Source organism: Polyergus mexicanus, unplaced genomic scaffold (assembly GCF_030449975.1).
Source record: "Polyergus mexicanus isolate NDT 795.1 unplaced genomic scaffold, iyPolMexi1.0 SCAF_19, whole genome shotgun sequence".
In the NCBI taxonomy this organism is placed as follows: domain Eukaryota; kingdom Metazoa; phylum Arthropoda; class Insecta; order Hymenoptera; family Formicidae; genus Polyergus; species Polyergus mexicanus.
Window position 1 is genome coordinate 4,947,256 of NW_027223339.1, and position 27,654 is coordinate 4,974,909.

Sequence of the window (27,654 nt, forward strand, 5' to 3'; positions counted from 1 at the left end):
TTTCACATTTTTATATATCAGAGAAGTTATATATATTTTCTATAATTGCTATGTACTGTTGGTTAAAATTTTTATATCGCACCTTAATGACAGATCATATTATTTCATATTGAGAAAATAGCTACGCGCTTATCTCCATTGAATCGATTCAAGTGTTAAATTGATCGGCACATAAAACGGTCGCGAAATTTATGTCACACCGCCCGCAGGCACTTCGGCGCTCATTACAGAGTGTATCGCGTATCATTTGGAGATAAGTCGCGATATACAAACTGGATTGGTCAGCGTTCGCGTGTACGGTAGTATTTTGTGCCCGAGACGGTTGACGTTTGTCCGAGACCGGTCCAAGTGACAAATCGCGCCAAGTCGATAGATGCAAGTGGTTCTAGAGCCGCGTATTGCGCAAGCTATTTATCGCCGGCGCGAATTGTTCTTGTTCGAGAAGTCCGCCTAACGGCAGCACCCGTTGCCGCTGATGGTCATCACTTCGCAATTGCGATGAAATGATAAATAGAAACGGTAGGAGGGCATCGGAGAAGAACGTATATACGAGGATCTTACGTAAGTTATTTATGCACCTGCGTCATCGGTCCAATAAATGAGTTCGTGTCTTTAAGCAACATAGAGCATCGCGCGTGTTTCCTTTTCCTAAAATAATTATAGCAATAATATATATATATATATATATATATATATATATATATATATATATTGTCTTTGCTATTAATTATACTTTTCTATTCATTTGTGTGCTTTCCCTTTAATAAACTTAATTTAATTCAAAAAAATTTCTTTCATCAGAGTTAAAGAATACATAACATTGTTATTCATTTGCATCATCGAATTCAAAGACTCTATTAATGCTTCGAATATTTAAACAATTATCATTTTTCTTGTATTGAATATATCGCGTCTATAATTAAATCTGAGATATTGCAGATACTACAGATGAAAAGAAAAATCTATAATTAATCTTAAATTCTATAATGTAAGCTAATCAATGAGCGATGCTGAAATTCAAATACTATCCACATTGTGAATCCAAGACTCTGCTTAGTGCGTAATCAATGATACAATCTGATTTTCAGCATTAATTTTGTAGTGGCGCCAAAGTTATCGTTAATCTCGATACCTTTTCTGGAAAAGGGAGATCATATTCCGATGGTCTCGTGCGTAGGTTTTCAGTTTTGTTTTAATGAGATTGATGCTATTCCAATGACATTCACAGCACTCTCTTTATACTTCCAAAATAGACAGGCGGCTCTCACAGGAATTAATGCCTCTCTGTTTTAAAGTAGGTGCGTCTCTAGAAGAGCTGGAATACATTTTTTGAACGAGTCGCGCGCGCGGGGATGCTGTACGGGTTCGGTACGACTGTATCATTAGATTTATATGTATGCATAATCATAAAGCAACATTTCAAAAGTGACCTATGTCCTCGCTTATGATGCGGTGGATTAGAAGACGTTATTGTTGTAGCAAACGTTGAATACAATCGGCTACGATCGCCATATTCTTATTCGAGCGAAACAAGAAAATCAATATACGAACAATAAAAAAAATATATATATATATAAATAAAAATTAATCGTATCAATGTTATCAATTGATAGAATTCAGAATGTTAATATAATTTAGAATACAAAATGTATTGTATTCTAAGAGTAAAATTAAGTTTTTATTATTGGATCGCGATTTACTTGGTGGATATTGCATTGATAATAAAATCAAATATCTTGAAAGAATTAAAAGAAAATTTTCGTACATTTTATCGTGCATCATTTTTATCTAACGCGCGATACTTCTTCCAAAGTATTCTCACATATCCAACTTAACCGCAACTCAAAAGATTTGTTGAAGTGACCGTGAAAAATACGTTGCTTAAATCAGCGCGACGAGTCGGCTTTTGATGTCGATCAGCTGGAAAGTGTTGGGGGGGAAAAAAAAAAAAAGAAAAGCCTCTCGCGAGAAAGAAGCAGGCAAACGAAGAGACTTGAAAGACACCTAATGGTCCACACCAGCAGATGTCACATGCTCGCCAGTCAATGTTTTCCAAACGGGCGTTTGCCGCCAACGCAAGCTTCTTACCCCGGCGTTCAACTCTCCAGCGGATACTAACGATCCTGCGAACGTTAGGCCGCGGAGGTCCCACAGGGGCCCCGAGGAAGAAATTCCAGACTCGTACGTTCCCCGTGCTCAGGCCCCGCGTGAACTTTCATTTTCAAAAGTGACGAAGAGAAAGAGAGAGAGAAAAAGACAGAAAGATCTTCCAGTCGCGTATCTACTAACAGTTATATGTACACTCAAAAGTCTTACTAAAGTCGCTCTCAAAAGGAATTCTTCAGTTATGCAATCATTTATTGAAAACCAGCCTCGATTGAGGAAGCCGCCGAAAATATTGTAAATTTGTTATCTTTACAGTGAAATCGATATACAAATTTTATTTAATATTAAAAAAATAAATTTTATATATAATATATCTAATTCTATTAAATATGCGTATATAACAGTTTAATAAATTAATTTCTTTCTTTATAGTGTTATATAAAATTTTTTAAATATATTTGTATCATTAAATATATGTATTTATCCATTAATATATTTTAAAATATATTGAATGAAACTGGGCTCAAATATAACATACACAGAAAGAAAAAGAGAGAGAGAGAGAGAGAGAGAGAGAGAGAGAGAGAGAGAGAGATTATGATTTTCTAAAATTATTTTATTTGATATATTATATATTTGGCTAATCCACTAGAAATTCTTTTTTGCAAATTACTTTGTTTCAGGACCAATTATGACAGAAATTAAAAAAAAAAAAAACACATTGATTGAAAAGTATTGATTATAATACAAAGTATTCCTTCTTTTAATATTGAATATGCATGGATGATTTACGATTTAGCAGGCTTAGATAACAAAGTTACGTATATTTGATTACAATATCACCGACACGGGAAATGTAAATAAGATTAGTAAGCTATTAATTTAGATTTATAGCAACATGATATATATAATAAACTTATTCAATTACGATGTATATGTCAGCTGAGAATAGTCATATGCATAATAAATTAATAATACTTTAATTATTTAATCTGCGTATGCTTGAAATTAATATATATTTGATGATTGGAATAAAAGGAAAGAGAAAAAAAGAAAAGAAAAGTCTCTAGACTAAATTATTCAAAACTATTCTTGTGTAACTCTCAATCATATAAAAAAGGAATACATTACAATCATCTATTCTTTGTACTGTACAAGATATATTTATCATTTACATATATATGAACTTTACTTCGTTATATGTCTCATGTCTATAAGTAAACTGTTTGGTATGCAAAACATTGATTTCCATCTCTTTCTCTATTCGCGTGTGAATGTTAAATACTAATTAAAAATGATATTATATGTGTAAAGAAATATTGTTATAATTGTGTATATATGCTAAAACTGTCATTTTATGTGGTCCATACGATGTTACATAGCATTTCTTGGTAACGCGTTAAGAAAAAAGGCAATATCTCACGTATTAAAAAAATGGGTGTGCTTCAGTTTTTTAAGAGATTACGCACGTCGTATCTTTACGAATTCACTACTAAATTGCGGGATGTTGTTGACTTTGAAAAGAACATGAGAAACCGTCGTTCATTCATAATATACACGAAAATTGTTGATTTGTGTAAGATTTTGTTTCTCGTGAGAGAAGAATATACGTGAGAGAGATTGAAACGTACTTGAAACGCAGAAACAATCTCGGTTTGTCCGCTCAGAGTTTATCCAGAAACTTTCGCCGATTAAGTGAAAGAATTCGTCGAGAAAAATCGGAGCAACTTTATGTACTTTCGGAAACGGTGTCTGACAGATGTAATATTGTTGTCAAAAGACAAATGAATATTGATATTCATCGGTATGCGTTATTAGATTTTAAAAGACAATTTGGGATACTAATAAAAAAATACGATGACTTGAACATAATTGCTATTCGTTTATCGAGAAAATGGCATTTAATAAAAGAAATAAGAATCGCATATTACTGAGTTTAGCGCTGAGTGTGTATGGCAAGAATATGAGACTAAAAAATTCTTGCTTGCAATCCCAAAGCATATCATCGGACGTATACGAAAGAATCACGTACGAGCTGTTGTTACGATTGCTGCTGCAGCGAAATCATATCGCGCAGATAAATTTCTCACGTTTGCGTTGCAATTTGGCGCGCAAAGATAGCGGATGATATCGACAACACAAATTCACGTAAAAGTCTCACTCACCTTAGTTTAACGTGTATTCAGCCTATGAGGTATATCCAAGACGAGACGAACGGCGCGAGATTGCACCGTCTTGGGAAAGATTACGAAAGTAAATTCCAACTTTTTACTTTCGGGACGAGCCTTCCGAGTTAACGAAACATTCACGGGCACCAGGCATTCGTATTTATCGTCGATTTTACGCCACCGAGAAAACATGCACCGTTCACCTCCCTCGAAGAGTGCAATTTCGTGAAATCACCCCGAGACGCACCGTTTCATTTAATTTTTACTGACAACTCATTCCAATTGACTTTGTAAGATGAGACATGTTTGCTGATCGTAATCGCCAGGCGCCTTGATACGATATGCTCGGACTTTTCTAACGAAATAATACGAGGGATCAAATTCTTACGCGCTTTGATAAGAGAAGATGCACACGTGAACACACGTTATCACTATCAAACGCGTCGATTCCGCACTTTGCCTCCTGACATTGCTACTACGAAGATGTTCATTAATAAATTCAAAAGTCTCTTTCGAAACTTTAATAAAGATAAGCATACATTTTTAATTCTGTCCAATATATGAAAGTAGTGTAGTATCCACCGATGAATGATGATCCTATTTCGCTTCCTCCGACGTTTGCACTGATCTAGGATATTGTCCAAGCGAATCTGTACCAGAGTACTTTGTGGAAAGTCAGGAGATACCGCGCGATAAAAAATACGGATCACTCACTCGATTTCCTTGGTACACGTAAAAAGAAGTCAACGCGAGAAAAAGACAGAGAAAGGGACAAGAAAAACGATCGAGGGAGAGCGCGCGCGATTGCGAGCATACGAGAGAGGAAGAGTCGGCTTTCACGAGAATTCCTGCCGATCCTTCGAGGCCTCCTCTTCGGTCCGCGCGTCTCACCTTGCGGAGAGCGAGTCTCCAGGTCGACCATGCAACGACGCACAGGTCCACGCTGGGCAGGACTCTCCCTTCGCCTCTCTTACGTCTGGTCCTCTCTCTCTCTCTTTCTCCCTTTCCACCTTCTACTACCACCGCCACCACCATTACCACCACCAACGTCATCATCATCACTCGGCAGCACTCGGCAGGGCCGAGCACCTTCTCCTTCGTCGTCGAGCTTCCTTAGACCCCTCGCTCCACCCCTCGCGCCAACCTCCCCACTTTCCCCCTAGAACGCCACGAGGTAGAAGACAGCACCTAACTTCCCCGCCTCGCACACCTTCGCCATCCATCCAGCTTCCCACTATCCTTCTCCTTCTCGCATCTCCCTCGTCGTCGTTCTCTCCTCCGTCGTCTCTTCGTCTTAACTCGTAGAATGCTCGGTTCCCCCCTACTTCTCTCTTCTAGCCAGGTACGAGACACGCAGGTATACACACGTACGCACGCACGCACGCACACTAGTCGCCGAAGCTCCCGGACTTGCTGTGGTAGGTGTGGGATACATTCGTGCGTTTATACGGTGCTACGCGTGTGAGACTCCTCCAAGTTACATACACCCGAGGGGTTGCGTGTGATGCATCTGGACCAGAGAAAAAAAGACAGGCGTTTTGCTTGCGGGGAAGATACGAAGTCTCTAAAGAGGCCGCGGAGATGGAAAAGTCGAGGGTGCAGATGCTGTTCCGACGAAAGAAGTGTTTAATTTGCTAATGAACGATTTCATGTACGCGTATGTCCATCGAATTCAATATTAAATTGATGGAATAAAAAATTTTATTCGCGTCGGAAATGATCTTTCTGTTTTTTAATTGTTATTTTTTAAAAATATAATATTCTCTAATTCGGTAAAATTTTGTATTTTTGTAACAACTAATTTGTAAAATACCTCTTAAGCAAGCAATAAAAAAATAATTGCATCAGTTTTTAATATAATATCGATATAAATAATACATATCAAGACCTAACGCGATTCTCATAAGTTTTCTCATAAATCGTCTCTTTCAGAAATTGAAAACAGAAACAGTAAGTTTAGAGGGAATAAGTTATTATCTTGACTGATTATAATTAGTTTCTATTTCTAGTAGAGATCTAGATAAACTAGGAATAAAGAATACATTAATTTCATTTTTGAAAAATGAGGCTATAGTTAATTGCTGTTGCTTTCATATTATAACACTAAAACATTTGCGAGATAATAATAAAAATAAAAGCTTCAAAAAAATAAAATCTATAAATAATCTTATAATTGCAGTATTTCAACTTGGATAACGAGAAGTGAATTGATAAGAATCTGTAATCGAGTTACGTAAAAGCCATGTTAGATAGGCGTGAAAATACATCGTGCTACGGTTTCCAAGAAGAATCCATTCCCGTGAAATTGCTTCGAGGAAGGAACTCTCGTTGTTGCATTTCAAAAATTGCAGCAACACGAAGAATATGATGATGACTGTTTGCCCTTTGCACGATCTGCACGCTCGTTTTATCGTAAATACTTCTTGCCAAGAAATATATATATATATATTCTATCTGAAAAAATAAGCAATGCATTTATCGACTTTGTAAATTGGCATAAAAAATTTTGACAATTCTGTTTTGTAAAAATATGCGACAAATTGTATATTTAAAAAATAGAAGAAACGTCAGAAATATTCCTTAAGTCGTATTGTTAGATAAAGTTCTTTCAAGATCGATATCGTTTATAGATATTTATATTAATGATAAAAAAAGCAATTAAAAATGAGTGCTGCGTTACATTTACATGACTATATTTCGTTATGCAATATCGTTTTATTATAATTATATTTATATAATATTGTATATATTATATGATTTTAGTATATGATCAAATCTTCGTATTCTATTATTATATACGTTTACATATTATTGTATATACTACAAAAATATATTAGTAATAGAAATTAGTAATTAGAAATTTGTATGAATATATTTAATTGCAGTATATGGTCATCTTTTATAAAATATACGCTGCTAGAAATTTGTTCTATAGTATCTTTTACAAAGATACAAGAGATATAATTAACACTTCTTGTAAATGATAAATGATGCACAAGAGATTCACAATCGTGTAAATTTAATCGAACGATTCCGACCTGCATCTAGCTCGGCTACAACAAGGACACGCATTATAGATTTCAATTTGGTTTATAGTGAGGGATGCTGGTTTTCAGCAGGTGCCAGACCGTGCCTTTTCGATAGCTTTGAGCGGTGAGATCCTCGAGTGCAGCCCATCTCGAGAGTCCACCCTCGCCACCCTGTGCCAACGGGATTTATTGTTCTCTTCAAGTGGCTCGACTATTTTTACGATATTGTTTAGCAGTGACCAACCATATATTCGCAAAAAAACTATTTTCGTGGGCACACGGATTCAACTACGTTAATATGTCTAACAATTCAGGAACAAGAGAACAAAATTTTGGTGCCTGAGAAGCCGAATTTTTTCTTTAGAAATGAAAGTTAAAGCGTCGTTAGGATCATAGCCGCTCCCTACTGTGAGGGTGGATGAAATACTGGTAGGATCTATTTCCAAAACTCCATAGGTGGTTCAGTTATAAAAGATCATATCCCTCTTTCGTATTCATTTCTGATGCTTATAAACATTTTATTACAAAAAAAAAAAAAATAATAATAATATAAAAATTAAACGATTTTCTCTCTCTAAATAATTCATATAAGATATAATGATGTAGAAGGATTTAAGTATTTATTATATAATTTTTTATTCCGCTTATCTTTTTCCGTGAAAGCTTTATTTTTTTTTAAATTTAATTTATTAATTAATTTATATTTATTTCGTGCTAAAAGGTAAACATTTTGCATAATATCTAAAAAATTAGATCAAACTTTAAGTACCGCTTAATACTTGATAATTGACATTTCTATATGTAAAAAAGATTTACTATAAAATGTTATGGAAGGGCAATCATATGTTTTCGCGGATAGATTTCGTGCGCGGAGAATCAACAAGTTGTTATACGCGTGGGGAATCAACGGGTGGTTAGATTGTGAATTAGATTTAGTCACTTAATTTCCTCTTTTACACATGCTCACGATTATCTATTTTGTCCCATTCCCCACATCCTTTTTTTCATCCCTTTGTAATCATCTTTTGTTTATACCTGACAGTTTCTCACTTTCCTGCATGCTTCTTTTATGGTAGAACTTTTTCGAGAAGAATCTCTCTCTCTCTCTCTCTCTCTCTTACTTTGGTGTGTTATTTAATAATTTCGCGTGATTTCTGCCGAAATTTTATCTAACTAATTAAATATATGTGTCTTCTCCTATGTCTCATCAGATCGTTTATACTATAATGTGAAGAAAGCAATATCAAAAAAGCAATATATATTACAAATTTATTTCTTTTATTCAACATAACACGTAGAATATAAGAAAGCTTCGTAAGACGGTATAATACGTAGAATATAGAATAAGCTATTCTCTATTATATCTTTGTAAGAAAAAATAATTACAAAAATAGTTTCAAGCTTCTTTTTCATACTAATTTTATTATATAATTTCGTATAATAGAGAATAAAACTGAAACTTTAGTTACGTATATAAGAAAATCTTGCATTTGTTGTCAAAATTTGTCGTTACTAATTTTCAAAGAATGACGAGATGGCGCCAACCCCGTCGAGACGCTAACGAGGCATCCCTATTCTTCCCCTCAAGTAGTTTTGCTATGCAGTATTGTTTAGCGTCGATCGACCATACCTTCGCAGAAATTGATCCCTATGCTAATTTTAAACCGTAAAAACGGTTCGTAAAATTTCGGTATCGGCAGAGTCAATCTTCTCTTTCAGAAATACGCCGAAAGTTGGAAAATTATTAGGATTTTGGGCGTGTTCCATTGTAAAGATCAATGAAATATTAAAAGAATCCATTTCCAACAATCCACCGCAAAAAAAGGAAAATTTTTTTAAGAGGATTAACTAGACGGACGTCAAGTATAGCAGGTTCCTGGGTGTATTTCGCGCTTTGACGTGCGATTTACGAGCAGCCTTACTCGCATCCTGTTCTGTTTTGCAAAACTCAGCGAGGGAAGGCCATACTCTTGCATTCCAAACCGTGAGGAATTTCGCGTTGTCGTGCGCGAATAAAACATAAAAGCGACATGATTGCTTTTTTCTAGAATCTCGAAAAATAATAACTAACCAAAAAGAAATCACGAGTTATCAGACGATCTGATTCTAGACTTTTAAAAAATAAATAAGAATTTAGAAATAATGCGCGTAGTAATAATGAAAAATTTTGCGAAGAAAAAAAAAATTAAAATTAAAAAAGAAAATTATATATAATAATACGATTAATTTTTTATTTTATAATACTCGTAAACAGTTCGTTCAAAATCTTATATCTTTACGCACGGCGAGATAGGAAAGACAAATTGTGAAGTGTATCGATTGGGCGCTTTGTTTTAAGAACGGCAGATAGAACTTACATCCTTTATGGACCCAGCCTGTGGTATCTCTCATACTGATCCATTGTTGAGCCACGAGAGCGTGGCACGAGAACACGAAGAGTGGCAAAAGTGCCCTCGAGGCATCTCGCACCGCGTCTCTCTCATCTGCCTGATGCAGGCAACTTTCCCTATGGGACTTGAGCGCTGGGTACACCATGGGCACACATAGAGCGACTGAAATACTGCCCAGAAGAGAATACCGGTTCAGAGAGCAGTGGCGCCGCTACCTGAGGGCACCGCGTTTGAAAAAAACCTCCCTGCGCTGTCGAGAACCTGGATTCGTACCGCGTTCATTTTAGGCAAAGCAAAAAGTAAAGAATTTATGGAGCAACGTCTCATTACGCTTAAATGTTTGCGCGATAACGTTGCAGTACAGTTGCTGCAATGGCACGAAATGCTCTATAATTCTGCTTTGGTGTAAAGTGTTTTTCCGTTCAGTGGAATCAAAGGAATGGAATCCTAAACTTTTCAATTTAAAGAGTCTGATATGTAAATGGTGTTACATTTTTTGTATATATTTTTTAAGAAAATTTTGAACAATATAATCTTTGTACGTTGTATATTTAATAAATAAAATTTATACATTTAATTGATACAAACCAAACGCTAAATTTATTCATGTAAAATCATTAACATACATATTAGTTTTTGCACGATGTTCTCATGTTGTTAGAAATTAATCAAATTCTATTAAAATATAAGCTTATAATTTTTACGAAGAAACAAAATTAAAAATTCATTTCGAAGCAGAATTTTGTAAAGAGTGTTGTACTTTTTTATCAGTTTTCGAGAAAGAAAGAGAGAGATTATGTCGTCTTATTATCATGCATATAATTTTTAATTTTTTAATATAATGTAAATTTCAAGAATTTGTTAAATATATATTAGTCAGATGTATTGAAAATCCTTGGCAAATGTGAGAACTCTTTAATAATAATTCTAAATAAAATTTTCCATTTGCATGTTGGGGCTCATATGAAAAGGAGGAATGACAGTCTTCTCTCTCTCTCTCTCTCTCTCTCTCTCTCTCTCTCTCTCTCTGCGTGAGGCTCCTGAGATAATGAATCTTTCGTATATATTCGCGAGTTACAAGCTTTCGACCAAATATATCGAGCCAGCCGCTACAGGCTTGTGCAAAAGATGCGCCGCAAGGATAACGCGGTTCATCGTCTCTTCACCTCCCCTTTCCATCCTTCTCGTAAGCTATCCTTTCTTTTTCCGCCCTTGCTTCTTACCATTACTGCTGACCTTTTTGTTCTTTCTTCGCCGACTGCACACACCCTTTGTCTGTCGTACTTCACGAGACTGGCAGCAAGCACTGTTCGCCGGGTAAAAGATCGCGAATACGAAAGCGAAACTCGATCGTGATTGACAAGGTGCAGCATTATCGAAGATCATTTTTCAGAATTAATTATCGATATATTAGACGTATCGCACCAAACAATCTACAACTCTTACTTTAATCTACTCTATTAAAAATACTTTCAAATTTGAAAGTCTTTCAGTATTGTATATAAACTATTCTTAAAGCAATTATAAATAAAATAATATAAATTAATACATTATTAAATGTATAAATGTTTATTATAATATAAATTTTTGAATTATAACTTATAAATTGTTTTTGCATACATATATATCTAAAGTTAACATTCTTAAAAGTATATATTAATTTTATATCAGCGAAATAATTTTCCAGCCGATTAAAGAAAAAGAAATAGCATATACGTATATGTATATATAAGGAAAAAAATCGGCTCGATTTGTGTCTTTTAATAGATAGCCATAGAACTTAGAGCTTTTCCCGACGTCCTTTCTGGTAACATAGCAACCTCCCACGATACATCCCACGTATGACCAATATTTGTAGAAAGAAAACGAAACGGTAAACATATACATACCAGCGCTTATTTCTACAAAGTATACACGATACAAGGATAAAAACATCTAGAAAACATCTTTCCGGAGGAATCGAGTAGGACGTTGCGTCGATCATTAGTTGGATAGAATCCTAAGAGAAGAAACTGCTACTGCTGTATTTCTTTTAGAATTAATATTTGTTAAGAGAGATTTTGTTTATAACATGGAGATCGAGAGAAGATATCGCATCTAATAAATTTACCACAAAATCGATTGATAATATGAATACTGAAAGCATCCTCATTGCTAGAAAAAGGACTACTATTTACGTCATTATTTTATCACCAAAACGCATTTTTCTGCTAGGAAGTTAGTATTATTCGCGTGAAAGATTTCGACAATATTGCGAAGGATATAAAAATTTCGCTGCAACTCGGACAAATCTGATATTTCTTTGGAAATCGATCCGATTTCACCGATAGATCCTATGATTAACTAGAAATCAGTACCGGCATACTTTAGCACGTATTGATGTTGGTCGTTAATCTCTAAAATTACTTCTTCACAAGCGAATAAAATTTCATCGACGATAAAAAACCTGTGGATACTTTCTTTAATTAATAGATTAAAAATTTTAGTCAAAAATATATTTTTACAATCATAACTTTAATCAAAACAGCTCTTATTTCCCTATGTATAAAAAATAATTATTTTAATTACTAGCTTGTTCGTTAAAAGAAGTAATGAATTTATAATATTGCGTTAAGAATAGAAATAAGTAAAAAAAAAATGCGTCAACACATATTTTAATAAATCGAAAAAATTTAAGAAGCCATTGAACGCTATCTTCTTTGAGAAAGATTGCCGAAACCGCTATCGATCTTTCTTGCAACATCAGGCCAATTTCTTGACACATGCTCGGACATTCGACATGGTATCATGGGGCGCGTTTTTTTGCCGCCAAGTCCGCGCGGCTTTAAAGTCAGCGAGGAAGCTAACTTTCGATCGACAACTATGTTAAAGAGACGAGCCGGCTTCGAAATTTTTTGGATATTAACCAGAACGAGAGTCAAGATGCGTTCATCAGTATACGTCAGGATATATATCCTTTTCAACTAAAAAAATATTGACTTTTTATTCGGCGCGCTATCAAAATAAGTTGACAAATCTACCAACAAAATCGTGAATTCATGGTAATTTTTTTTTTTTTTTTTTTTTTAAATTAATTATGTGCTCAGAAATGCAAATTTTCAGAAACGATACGTAGAAAATTTATAGTGAATTCAGCTATTTCAAAATTACAAGCCAAGATATAAAATTCCTACTTTTTGAGGACGTCTTGATAACGAATCTTGCCTACACAGTATCTATAGTTATTTTTATCATTTCTTAGAAATAATATTAATAATTTTATACATGCGAGAGATAATTCTTTTAAGATACTTAATTTTTATATTGTAAATAATAATTATTCGAGATTGATTTTTTTTATTTATTACAAATCAAATAACTTTGAGTATCAACAAGTAATTGATTTTCAAGATAGCTATACAAAAAAAAAAAAAAAAAAAGATTTAAAAACACAAATTAAATTTATAGATTCAGATATCGATATATTGAACATTGATCATTATTTGGTTGCCGTTTTTACACGATCTTATAAAAAAAAAATGCATTCGTTAGGAATGCTACAAACAATTCCTTTTTCCGGAAGATTCGTCTTGATACGCCGAACTTGGAGACAGGTGAATAATCCTGAGACATGTATTCGTGCGAGAGGAGTTTAGATCGCGCGTGCCACGGCGCATCCGCCATGTTTTCCCTGGTCGTAGCAGCTGACTTTTCAGGAACGTCACACTCCAGATCCTCGAACACTCTCGGCACTTTGTACTGACGAAGAGAGGAACGGAGAGTAACATCACCTTCGCGTGTTTACTTCTTCTGTAACCGGTTTCTCCCCTCCCTCCTTCCTCCCTTCTTCGCCCCCGCCGGATCGATACGCGTTACCTCTCTCTTTTCCTTCAGTGTTGGCCTCATACTCGTATGGAAGAAATCTCTCTTCTCTCTCTCTCTCTACACATCCATCTCCTTTATCGTATCTTTCTTCTCGTCAGAGCCTACGATCTTTTCCCTTCTTCTTCCCTCTTGCCTGTCTTTTCTTTTATCGTCTCGTCTCATTCTCCTCTCGGCACCGCCGGTATTCAAATGACCTCGGACGATGAATATGGCCGTCTCTCTCCTGCCGTCGGTCCGCTACGGTAATTGCTGCCATTTCTATCCTTATCTACGCCCGCGGTGCGTATGGTTCTGCGCCGTGCACGCATGCACGTATGCATTCGCAGATTGGCTGCCTCCCTACATTTCTCCCCCGTTTCTTTCATCTTCCCGCGTGTGGTACGTATCTTGGTACCTCGTGGTTCTTATCTCTGGGAATTTTGTAAAGAGGGCATGGATAAATCGCGCGAGAACCGCGCGTAGGGCTCTCCTTGTCTGCCCCTTTCTCTTTCCATGCACTCCAGGGCTCTTTTCGGGTATCGGAGGTGCGAAGAAACCGAGAGAAGTCGCACCTCGCAAATTATCTTTGCGCATCGGGATACGGGCATGTTCAAAATTTAATCACAAAAAAAAAAGAACAGTGGCTTCTTCGAAACTTCTTTCAAGTATTTCTCAATTAGCGTATTATTAGTATGATTTATTTTTGCAAAAGTTGAAACGTGTGATAAATTCGAGTAAATAAAAATTGTGTACCAAGAAAGAATTATATTTTTGTGTGGAAAAAATATATTATTATTTATATTCTTTTGAAAATAAAATTTGATTATTGTCTAAAAATTATATTATTATTATTTATAATTTATTATTATTTTTCAAATAAAACTTGAGTTTATTAATATCCACACACACACACATTTTCACACATAATTTTACTCCCCACTGTGAGTTATGTATTATTATTCTCACAAGTAGATTTTTAACAGGAGGGTCCATTAAATACCACATGTCATTCTCGGCTGTTTTTCGCATCTTAAATAACTATACTGCAAGTCGTCAGATTGCAACGAGCGCCAATATCGTCGCGGTTCATCGACATTTCTAACTTACATTCCCACGCCGCGAATTGCACGAGTGCCACGGATGGCCTACCAACTTGGCCTACCAGCACTCACGATCACGGTGTACCTCCGTATTGTGCACGCTGGCAAATCGCTGAGGTTTCGCGAGGTTTGCCCCGCGAATGAATTTCTAATCAGCGTGTAACTCGCGTATTCGTGCGGGCTCGTTGCATCGCGCATTAGGCGGAACTTAGAAGGCGTTCTTTGCCAACCTACCGCGTGAGATCGAAGAATTCTACGTCCGATTGATAGTAATTACAATGTATCAAAGATAAAGCATTGTATCGTCAATTGTATAATTTTATTTAACAAAATAAAAAAGAATTCTGTAATTAATATGATATTATACGTCTTATACGTTTTCGTAATTTCTTAGTAAGAATAAATACAAAGATTATAAAAACATTGCAAATTTATTATACGATGGATGATTAAAATTTTATAATGTATAAATTAGTTTTACGATGGCATTACTACTTTAATTGCGAAATGAAAATTTTATTATAATATTCATTTAGATCGGAGCTATATAAATAAGATTGATATTATAATAATTCATGCAAAGATACGTAATTCTAATCGGATTTAACGGAATAAACATGTAAGAAAAATATAGATAAAAATTACAAAAACTATAAAATTACTATAATAAATCTCTGCGAATAACGCTCGATGAAACAGTATAGTGTTTAACGACGCTATATAAGTTTTGGATCAATCTGTACGTGCACGAGTAGCTACAGGGCGAACTGCGCGATCATACCTACAAAGTTCTCGTTTCATTCCTTCGTGCACGATATGTTGAATAACGACGATTATTAGTGCTCTGTCGATTATTATACAAATTGTCCGTTGAATATGAGGTACACAGTATTTTAATATATTTATTTGCGATCGTGAAAGATCAAATTTTGAGCCGAGCTTTTTGCGCATTCTTGGAGCAATAATTATCTCGATCCTAGAAAATTTCAAATACGAACAATACAATTTTATTGCATAATTTAATTTTAAAGAACAAGTCTGAAGAGAATATAAAAAAAAATATATTAACAAATATAGCAATATTAAAAAGTTATTAACAATAGATTCTTCGATGAAAGCTAGCTATGGACTTTCTCTTTAACAATTAGCTATAAATTATCGTGATTATTTTAATTTTTGTAAATGAATACTAAAAAAAAAAAAAATGGACTCGAAACTTAACTTTGTAATAGAATACTTTAATAAGACACATCGGCTTTGAACCCTAGAATTTAGACACGGTTGGCTCTGTGCCAATTTTCAGTGAATACGCGTCATTAAGGTAACTCGTGGCAGTCGGAACGCTTCCTACGTTATGTCACGGCCGCGTGAATCTTGTTGCTACCGTAGTTGCAACAGACTTAACGGTGCTACCCCCGGAGTTGACGAACACCGGTGGAAGACTTGCCGCGACGCTACGAGATTCGCTATTATGTCAGGAACCGCTGACTCAACGCGAGAGGTGCCCAGCCAGCCGAGCGGTGTGTCCGTCTAGCCGAGATCGCCCACACACACTTGGGACTCGATTCTGCGGTCCCATAGGCATAGGCGTACAATCGCAACGGGAAAACTCGTCGGATTAGGCAACACTCTGTCCGCCATTTTACAATTGTGTCCCTGCCACACGTGGCACCCATTCCCACCGTACGCGCCATTTCAACACTTCTCTTCAGCACCGACGTCTCGTACGATTAATCGTTAATGGGGAGGAGATGAAAAAGAAAAGGGGAGGGGGTTGTGAAATCGAAATTCGATTCCGATGAAATTAACAAATATTCGTGTTCGATATGATGAGACGAGCGCCGAACAAGATTTATCGCTCGCAATTGCAGGAAAAATTTAGTGAGATGGTAGTGTCTAAGAATAAATTGCTACGCTCTTTGTTTAATATGACCATGCGCTTATTTATTGCTACACTAATTGTTAATTTGATAATTTAAATCGTTGCATGCGAGCCGCACCCAACGTAATTAACCCACACCAATCCTATACCTTCATAAGATCGTGATAATTGAATAAGATATGATTGTACACATAAATAGACCTGATGTAATACCATTAATATACGGTTCCATTTTCATCGCGATACATACATATTTTATACGACGCATAATCGTGCGTAAATTAATAAAATAAAAATTAAAAATTAAAATTCTAAGGTTTATGAAATTTTCTTATAAAATAATAATATATCAACGTTCATATTCCTATAAAAGTATTACAACCGCTTCATCACATGTGTTCTTCGTGTATACATTGAAATTGATAGTTTCTGCCGCAAGCACTAGAAACTAGACTGCTTTATCCCCTTGGCCAACTCTCACTTTCGGTTTATAGTTCGCATTATTTCATCGTCTTCTATACGAAGATATTTGTGCCATATAACAATATGATCGGCGAAAATAATCTCGGAAGCATCGCGGCGAGAATAAAATTCCTAACGGAGTGATTCTTGTAAAGATCGACCTCTCGGAATCAGCGACACCTATAAAGCAAGGTTATGTCGTTCCGTGTCGATATCAGTCCCTCTCCCCTCCCACCACCCCGATGTTTACGTTTTACACACCCGTGCACATATTCCAGGCGAAAGTGTGCGCACCCAAGACGACCGTAGAAACGCATGTCGTGTATGTATGTGTGTGTGTGTGTGTGTATGTAAACGGCGTTGCGCGCACGTGAAACGGACAAATATATATGGAGAACGATAGGCGATATAAAGTGGTAATGTCGCGAGCACCGTGAAACATAGCTGATTGGGCGGGTTTAGCCGTGCCTTATCGCCGGTTGCCCGCCGTATATCCACCGGATAAACTACGTCGCGTATACAGGGTGATCAAGGGGACGGTCGTGTGTCTCGTATAATCTTGTATATCTTGATTGCGATTCTTCTCCACTCGTTACGTAAAATACAATATTATGTGAGATGCTCGGAAGATTTTATATGGCGGAAAAGTTTCGCGCTCTGTCCTGGCTATATATAACTTCTACACAGAATGTTTATAGAGCGATTAAGTATTCTTTAAATTAAAGAAATAACTGCCAAACAACTTACAATTAATCAATAATGAAAATTATACTACATTTTCTATTCAAGAAATTTATTAAAGGGCATAATGCAAGAACACCTGATAATAGGCTATTTTTAGCACAGTATTTACTAAATATAAATTATATAATAAAGATAAGGAAAAATTTAGTGACATTTAAAAAAAATGGAAGATAATATTACGGAGAAATCTTCAGAATTCTATAAAATTTTCATATTTAAAAAAATTGTTCAACAATAAAATCGCTGAGCATTTTCATATTGATCAATCGTCTGCGTTATTAATTGGTCTATAATCCATCTGTTTGTAATAAATGTCATCTTAAATAATTTATCGCAATATCCTTCATCAACATTTCGTTTACCGAGGAGGAACGTTTTATTACAGACCCTTAGATCACCCGATATATACGCTCGTGCGCGACCGTATATACGCGATTACACGACATACATCCTCTCCATCATTCTTGCAGCGGTTTTTTCCTTCTTCGTTTTCCCTCGCGCGAGTGCATGCGACTTCATCGCCGTTGCAGAAACGAATATCTCGCACGCGTTATCTCGCAAAGAAGAAGGAACGGAGAGATTGCAGGAGCTTACCGCATAGGCGTCACCAGAATTCTTCTCTCCTCAGAACTTATTGAGAATTAAAATTCTATTTTCATAATTGTCTGGATAATAAATTGGAATACTTTATTGGAAAACTGTGTCGATAATAAAAACTAGTCAAATTTAAGAATCCAATTTTTTTATTTGAAAATTTATAAAAGCAAATACGCTTTTCCGTCGCCTATCGTGAGTAATACGAACGGCACGAAGGACAAAATTGAAGGATGAGCAGAAGAGCGCAAAGATATACGGAGAACTCTTCGCGCTATGGTTTATGGGCATGGTGAATGGATTATAGGGAGATGACAAATGTTCAATACTCTGTTTTTCTTCGACTCAAAACGACGTTCGTGCAGCGCGTATCAATATTTGATCGTGATAAAATGCTTCGTCGAGATAACGCGACGACGGAGTTTAATCACAGACGCAATGCTCTCCAACTTGGTGACACTTAAGTACAGATCGAACGATTTCGCGGCGACGAGACGATTTATTTCGGCTGCCCCTCCCGTAAAACGATATCGAATATTGGCTTGCGTTTGATTGACGTTTCACTTATAATCAGACACGCTCGTGTGATATGAAGAGCACGAGTGTCCACGATACATATGATTTTTAAAAGAGATTTCAAACGTTTTAAAAATGTTTTTCTAAAGTTCCAAGTTTTTCTATTTAATCCGTTTTACTTCACTATTTGCATTGTTAGGGAAACAAGGCACGTATACATCAGGGTGTCCTAAACCACTCGTATACCCCTTTTCTTTCAAAAACTAAGCATTTTAGAGAAAAATGTTATCGACAAAAATTGTATAGTTTTGAGAGGCAAGTCAAGGATACCTTTAATTTCTTAAATGAAACCCCCTATTTTTCATTACATATTCTTGTAGCTTATCTCGAGAGCTTTCCAAAACACTATAATAAAGTATTTTTATTAAGTACTCTTTTTGAGTCATTTTATATTTTAATCTGACATATTTTGATATAGAAAATAAAATATTTCGTAAAATATTCAATTTTCGATAATCTTACCGTAATACTTTTATGTACAGAATAATGAGACAAATCAATTAGTGCCAAAAAAAGAATAATTATTTAAAAAAATACATTGTAAATAATTTTCTTAAAAACAATTATTTTTTTACACTAATTGATCTGTCTCGTTATTCTGTACGTAAAAGTATTACGGTAAGATTATCGTAAACTGAATATTTTACGAAATATTTCATTTTTTTATATCAAAATGTGTCAGAATAAAATATAAAATAACTCAAAAAGTACTTAATGAAAAAATACTTTATTATAGCGTTTTGAAAAACTCTCGACATAAGCTATAAGAATATGCAATAAAAAATAGGGGGTTCCGTTTAAGAAATTAAAGGTATCCTTGACTTGACCTTAACGATGCCATCCAAGGTCAAACCAATGACACCAACTTATGTTCCCCTCAAAGCCATACAATTTTTGTTGAAAATGTTTTTCTCTAAGATGCTTAGTTTCTGAAAGAAAATGGATGTACGGGTGGTCTAGGACACCCTGTGTATTTCGGACTACTAAAAAAAAGAAAATTTATAAAACCTCGCGAATTTTATATTTTAATTGCTTTATTAATTCTACTTTATAAATTAAAATAAAATGCTCTATCGATGATAATAAAATTTATCTCGTTTTCTTGAAATTGTTTATTTAATATCTATCATATATATCTATATCAATTTTTCATTTTTTCTTAATTATATAATGACGATTTAGAAAGCACATGCTGTCGCGTGCATATATTACGTATATCATATAACGACTGCGTTTTTCCAGAATAATGTTCTAGTATATCTGACGATAACATAACTGCGTGTGCAATTCGATTATCAGCAACGGTTATTGCATTCGTATCGAGCACGAATCGCGATTCTTGTTGGACGGCGTTTTATCTCGCGAACGTTATCAATACCTCCAGCCATATGTTCAAATCAAATATTGCAAATCGTTATTCCTTTCTGATAGCATGCGCCTGCTCCCGTTTGCCATCGTTTACTACACTTTTCTACGTTTAGTAAACTGAATACTGTAAACAAACTCTTGATCAAATACACTGCTCGAATGCGATTAAAACGAATATGGAATTATACCGATTTTTCCTCAAGATTCCTTATATCGCTTACACCAATATTGTAAAGACGTTTCAAAATTTCCAAATATTTTATTCCAATCATTTTTCATCGCTAACTCTTCATTTATATTCAATATCAATTAATATCAATTTAATTGATAAATGAATTGTATTTCAAATTCTGTGTAGTATTAATAGATCGCTGCGTTTTTTCAACTATATAATTTTTTGAATATTTACATATATTTATAGTTAATGAGTTATCCATAACGCACGCTACTGACACAGAGGTAATTCATATGCGATTTGCTGATTAAATTCCTAACTATAGGGGGTGTAATACGTTTAATACGAGCAGTACGTCGAAGCCGCGACGATAAAAGATTCCAAATGGTATCGAAACCGGTATGGGGGAGGAATTGGAAAAATAGCGAGTATGGCGCCGGCCGTAACCATAGAAATGGAATGCCGATATAACGCAACTACCGTCATATCGCCGTAGGAATAATACAAATTGCTTTACGACTCATGCGGCGTATCGGGACCACGTATATAGCCCGATCTCTAACAGTGCAGATCGTCATGAGCGAGAAAATGACTGCGTCACACGGCGACCCGTTCAATATAACGTACACGCGTATGCGTATCTATATGCCGTGCCAGATGGAAAAAACAAACACACCGTGATCGCTTAACCATGGCTGTCCACGGTGATTTTCGTTGGGTCTCCATCGCAAGAGAAAGAAAGAAAGAGAGAGAGAGAGAGAGAGAGTCACGTGTTCAAATATTATATAAGTCTTCTCGTAAACACGGAGGGTGGTGTATACGCGTGACAAATTGGACACATGAATATACATCCAATTTTGATCCGCTAATATCCCGTTGGGGCTCTAACGAGATACCGCGTGTATTTTAATGTAATTATAGATTTTAAGTGATAACACTTATAGATATAACGACAGTCGTCACACGTGTTCGCGTCGGAGATGAAATGGAGGAAAAAAGACGTGTCGTACGCAATGAAACGGTACTTATTTAACGGGACTCCAGTTCCATCGTTATTATCTTAACGAAGCGCTTTTATTTACAGCTTGTTTATCTTGCTAATATAGTAACCGTGCACGCGGCGAGGAAGGAAGCTGGCGCACGCAAAGCGTGCGTAATCTACTGCGGTTGCGGCGACACGTGAGCGACACGTGAGCGATACGTGAGATTCGTATGAGCGTTACTGGACCTTTCGTAGATTTCATAGAATTTGTAACTTGAACTGCCTAATATGCCATTTCTTTGAAATATTAAATATATGTCAACGATAAGTCGAGAAAGAACCGTTGAAATAATGTTAAAATTTTTTTGCACGTTACTCATATATTTAATTCGTATATATTGTATAATACGCTGTCTTTTAATTTTTAATTAAAAAACATCCAAATTTTTGTGCACTGAATGGAAAGATAAATGAAAACTGATTAAATGTTTACATATAGTAACCAATGTGCGATCAATACTACTCTTAATTCGTTCAATCACTATATAATTGCTAATTGCTCTTGATGTTTTATTGAATTTATAGCAAAATTTGGAAATTGATCCTATCGAGTTACGTATCCTTGCACACCAAACTTACCTCCGTCGTACCTCCGACATAGAGATCTTTGACCAGACATTAAAATTGCAAATTCTGTACATGTGTACAAGGTTGATGAGAGATCGCGTCAGCTTCACATTGCTCGTCTTACGTTGTTTTTATTTATCATTTGTTATAAAGAGGTTGGATGTAAAATAATGAAACGCGACACTTTTAATGCCCACGACTGTCCTGATGGCAAACAGCATTACAAGTGCGCGAATAACATGATACGTAATGTTTTGCATTTAGATAGTTCAAAGTATATTTCTGTTTTTCCTGTTGCTCCGTCACATCATCGCGCTTAAGTATTATGTTTATGAAATCTATTTTAAGATACATACAAAAATCTTATAACCTTGTTCAATTCTGTGTAAAAATCGATCTAGATTCCCCATTATTTGATTTTTGTCAAGTCTGTGAAAATGAGATTTTGAAAGATAAATTATTTTCTTCATCAAAATTATATAGGAATTTTTTCATTTTTCACGACTGTCGTAATATTAAAATAAAAATTTTAAAAATTTTGTTTGGATCTAACGAAACTTTTTTATTTTTAATCTAGAGCATTAAAAATATATATATTTATTTTTTAATGATTTTGGCATATACGATGTATAATATTGATTTCTCGTAATTTTTCAATTTTTAATATTAATATTTTTCGTATTTTTACAATTAGATCTTAAATAAAAATGCTATGAAGATAAAGTCTATTTTTAAAATTAATCAAATTAAAAAACAAATTGAATTAAAATCTTCTCAGAAATTTGTAATTATAAGCGTTAATGCGGCACCGATGGAACACCGTGCGGTGACTCTAACAGCATTCTCGAAGCAGCGTGCGAACAACGTGAGTCACAAAGATCTACCTCGAGTCTATTGTGCCACGGAAGACGAAATGATGGGATATTTCGCGCTTAACGCGTCTCGTTTCGTTCGCAGCAAGGACAACATCTCTTCCTCTTCCTTCCTCCTTCGAGGATACGTGATGCGTGCTCCAACTATCCGCGCTTTCGCATGGTCGGGCCGCTCAGAAAAGTCCGTTTCCAAACGACCGCCTTTTAGCGGTCGACGGCTAATCTTCGCGCTTCGTGAGCCGCGGGAACTTCAACAGTCAGCAGCATTGTTAGCTGTCGGGCACGACGATAATTATCGGGTTCCCCGTAAGAGAGACCGAGCGCTATCACACCGGCGACGATTTCAGCGTCTTTCTTCCGGCCGAGCTAATGTCGCGCGCTGCCGTTGACGGTAAATTTTCCTCCCCTTCTTTCATTCTCACCATCCCTTCGCGTTTCGTCCGTTTTAAATGTCTCGCGTCTAGTTTACGTGTCGATTCGCACCTTCGTCGACGACATTCCCGGAAAGCGGCGAAATCATCGATCAGCTGGTACCGAGAGCGAACAAGGGCGTTGGCCAGGAAGAGGACGGGCCTCGATTTATTACATTCGGCATTCGTAACTTATATAGCGCTACTTGATACTTCCAAGTAGTTTCAGTAGCCATAAGGTAGCTTTCGAGGGCGAAATCCACCTTTTACGATGACGATGTTTCAAACGGATATTTAAATAAGGAAAAAGAGACGCCTCATAATTTAAAAATGACTTGTATCGAGCAAAGATATGCTATGATAATTAACGTGCTAATTAAATGCGCTGTTGTGAGAAAGATTGCCAGGTAATGTTGATACAGCTAAATGTAACGATCTCTACTATTTAGAAATTTCTCAATATGACAAACTCACATGATTATCAGATTTCCAACTATATCTCTTTGATATAAAAAGGACATATAATTATTAACATCGTGCTTTATCTTCATAAATGTTAAAGGAATGCTTGAATGTCATTATGAATCAAATACACAAGAAATAAAATATAGAAGCGTTATTAATATTTTTGAAATATTAATTCTTAGTCGGAATAAACAAATTATATACATAATTACATAAAATTATATTATAAATAATTATTTCAAATGCATGGAGAATGTGCGTTATATTTTTCATCTTGCGTTTAATGATTTTAAGAATTTCGAAAATTTGTCATTCTCAAGAACGAATGAACGATTACAAGACGCGTATTACACGTTCGTAAACTATTATTATAACCTGGATAAGAGAGAATACGCAACAGGAGACAGGTTAACGGGGGCGCTGTCTCCCTGTCCCCTCGAGCGATCGAGATCTACAATAGCTTAAATTATCGGCGCACTCGAAGCTTATCGAGTAACCGCACGCCAGCGCGATAAATTATCATTCTTTATTATAGGCCGTTAATTACGACACCGTTGCGGTTTCGCTTTCTTGGCGCGCGTCGAGAGGAAGATGCGATAGAGTGCGAATTAGAGGACGAGGGATCCCTCGTAGCCCGTAGGGGTGCGCGTTTCAAAGGAAAAGTCTGACCGGGTTACGAATGGACTTTGATCTCTCTCGCGGATAATAACGATTATTTCCAGTCGGGACTATCATTCCGCGCGGCCCGCCCTATCGAACAACGGCGAGACGAGAAGACAGAGGGATGCCCGAAGGAACGAGAAGTAACGAAGCTTGCAACAATCGGCCATTATTGTTCGTTTGAGTCATTAGCCGCGTTGAACGGCGATAAAACAGTACCTGATCGGTATCCACCATTTATTATCCACAGATATGTTAACGCGAATATATAGATATTTGCGTAGACGTGTCGTCTTAAGTAAAGGGAACGACATCACTGAGGTATATTCTATAAATTTAATTTTTGGTCATATATAAATATCAAATAATTTGAAATAATTACATTGTTTAATACAAGTCAATATAAATTATTTGTGCCTTCTTATAATCTTCTATTATAAAACGCATAAGCGTGCAAGATATAAAATTACCAAATAACCTAAAAGGCTGATATTTCCTTAAAATAAATTTCTAAAATTTTCATTTAATTATTGCGTCATTTTATAAATGTTACAACATATTACTCACCAGCTGGCTATTCATTTATGGCTGCATACAACTCGGTCAATGTTGAGCGCCAATCGTGTGACTCGAACATGTCTCCTGTCCAGTGTCTGCGGCACCAATCCTGAGAATAAATTACATCTCTGCCACGCATGACACGCACAGGACCCACAGGCAGCGAACGTATGTCGCGAGTAAAGTGTTCCAAATTGTTCCTCCAGGGTGATATTACGCTTGTCAAAGGCGATAGCGAGATATCGGCTGTAACGTTTGTCGTGTAATCTTTATGACGGATCTCGCAATGCGTCAAACGCAACAAACGAGAAATACGACAGAATATTACACTAGCGATAATTCGAATACTTGGCGCGATCTGATAGATACAATACTTAGAGAAGTGTAAATGTAGTTTAAAATAATTTAATTAATATCACAAACATTGTTTATCTCAAACTTGAAATATCTGCATTGCATGCAAATTCTATTATTAGGAATAAATAAATTATATTATTTATCTCTTATACATCGCTACTAATGTCATATAATATATATTAATAATTCAAAAACATCAAACTCTTTTTCTATTAAATATAATATTTTAGAATAATTAAAAAATATTGAACAACGAGAAATAGATTTAAAGGAAATACTAATTTATATCTAATTAATTTCAGGCAAATGCATATCGATTTATATGCATTCATGCGTGGCAGAGATCTTTATCCTTTTTTTTTCTTTTTTTGCAAAGAAATCTGTAAACAATCTAAAATACAATACATTCGCAAATACATCGCTTCCATTTAGCTATTCTGGCTAATAATAATCGCCGCATTGAATTCACTGAAGAGAATATTTTGGCATTAAAAAGATACATAAAAAATTTGATTTATATCCGTAATTATAGTCCAATCGATCCTCCCTCAAAAAGCATGCTTGGTGGTAATAATATTTATTTCGCGCTCATTTAGTCGGCAAATTATTATTTGCGTGATCCGCCGTTTTAACGTATCCTTGTTAATCGTTGTTGTGCCTGCGCCGGTACAATATAAAAATTACTGTTGTCTCAATTAAGACGAAAACTCGCTGCGGGAAGAACGCAGAATCCTCATTGCCGAGTACGCATAACAAGTCGATATATTTCCTTCTATTATTCTTTTTTCCATTCCAAAGAATGTTGGATATTTTTGTGCGTGCGGTCGGTATGCGGTCCCGGAGATACAAACAGGATTCTCGGATAAAACGAAAATTTCTCTCCGGGGCTTCTACGCTATCTTCCTCCCTCTTCCTTCTCTCGTTGGAAAACGAGAGAAAAAAGGGGGAGAACTCCTGCAGCATCCGCCAGGTTCCACGATAATTATTTACATGAGATAGAATCTCGACTGGGGTTCCACGGCGGGAAACAAAAGAATCCGCCATTGGCAAGGATGCTAACTAGGCAACAGAAGGATGAGGAGGAGGATTCTGAAAGGGATGCAGCGCATCCCCGTGTTCTGCTCCTTTTCTTACCGACGACAGCTAGCTATATTCTCGGCGGAGAATCTCGGGCGAAGGATCGAGACGAGGTCCTGAGAATTTGTCCTTTCGATCGAACGTTTATCAACAATTTGAGGAAGGATCATGAAACGTATACTTAATGATTTATCTCTCTTTGGTATCCTATCTTCCGTGAACTCAACGGGGGTCGTATTTTAAATTACTTTTTACTTAACCTTGGATAAATAACGTTTCACAAGATTGTAATATCTTAAGTAACATAGAGATATGATATAAGCAAAATATAAGCATAATAAAACTAAACTATATATGTGGAAAGAGATTTGAAACTTGAAATATTCAGATATATAAAATAAGCATATTAATTTCATTATTACACAATCTTTATAATATATTCGAAAATCGTAAAAAGACTTGAAAAAATTTATTATTACAGAATGTATTATGTATTTATCATTATATATTATTCATCTATGGTTAAATAATTAATATGATTATTGCAATGACATAGAATTAAATATATTTTCTTGCGAGCATCGGTGAATATTATTGGCGTTTCTTCGCGGAAGGAAGGTTTCTTACTCCGAGGATTAATGAAGAATTATTCTCCGAGGAGAACGAGCGCTTTGTGCACGTTTGCGTCGTGCGTAAACCTTGTTCGCAGGCTCGTCGTGTGCGTGGACCGGCTATAAAGCCGTCGCCGGATAGAGACCCGTAGATAAATAAAATACTTACGGGGCTGAGTCGTTGTAAACAATGTTGCTACGAGTGAGCTTGATAATTGAGACGGTTGTTCGCCGAATCGTAAATTTCAAGTGGTCCTACGAAGGACTTTCGTTGTCTGTAGAAAAATGGCGTCTAGTATAAATAATCTCGCAGTTGTGTACGTATCCATACCAAAACGTCTCGTCATGTTTACATCGTGTTTACGTTGACATCGCGCCTCGTAATAATGAAAGCATTTCTTGAAATCGCGTGTTTTGCCCGTGAAATTCATAAATAGATCGAATCAATGGTTAACTATATGATTTTCTTGAAAAATTTTTTTTCAAAAATCCCTCGAGATACTTTGTGTTTTGTCTTCTCATTGACAATATAAATTTCATAATTTAAACGTAAATTTAATTATTTTAAATATTTCTGTTCTAAATTTTTTCTTTAACA

The 27,654-nt window shown here is 35.7% G+C and overlaps 1 protein-coding gene across 5 annotated transcripts in view; it reads right to left on the reverse strand.

The window, feature by feature from the left end:
• The window catches only part of Egfr (epidermal growth factor receptor), a 155,394-nt gene that overhangs the window by 57,322 nt on the left and 70,418 nt on the right, over window positions 1–27,654 (reverse strand). For 2 of the 5 annotated variants that reach the window (XM_070311142.1, XM_070311139.1), the window contains exon 1: window positions 4,272–5,238. The exons of 1 other annotated variant lie outside the window; for it this stretch is intronic. The gene's annotated coding sequence lies outside the window, so the exon portion shown is untranslated. Of the gene's footprint in view, window positions 1–4,271; window positions 5,239–25,020; window positions 25,436–27,654 lie in introns of those variants that run through there. 2 more of the 5 variants (XM_070311140.1, XM_070311141.1) reach the window with 2 other exon arrangements.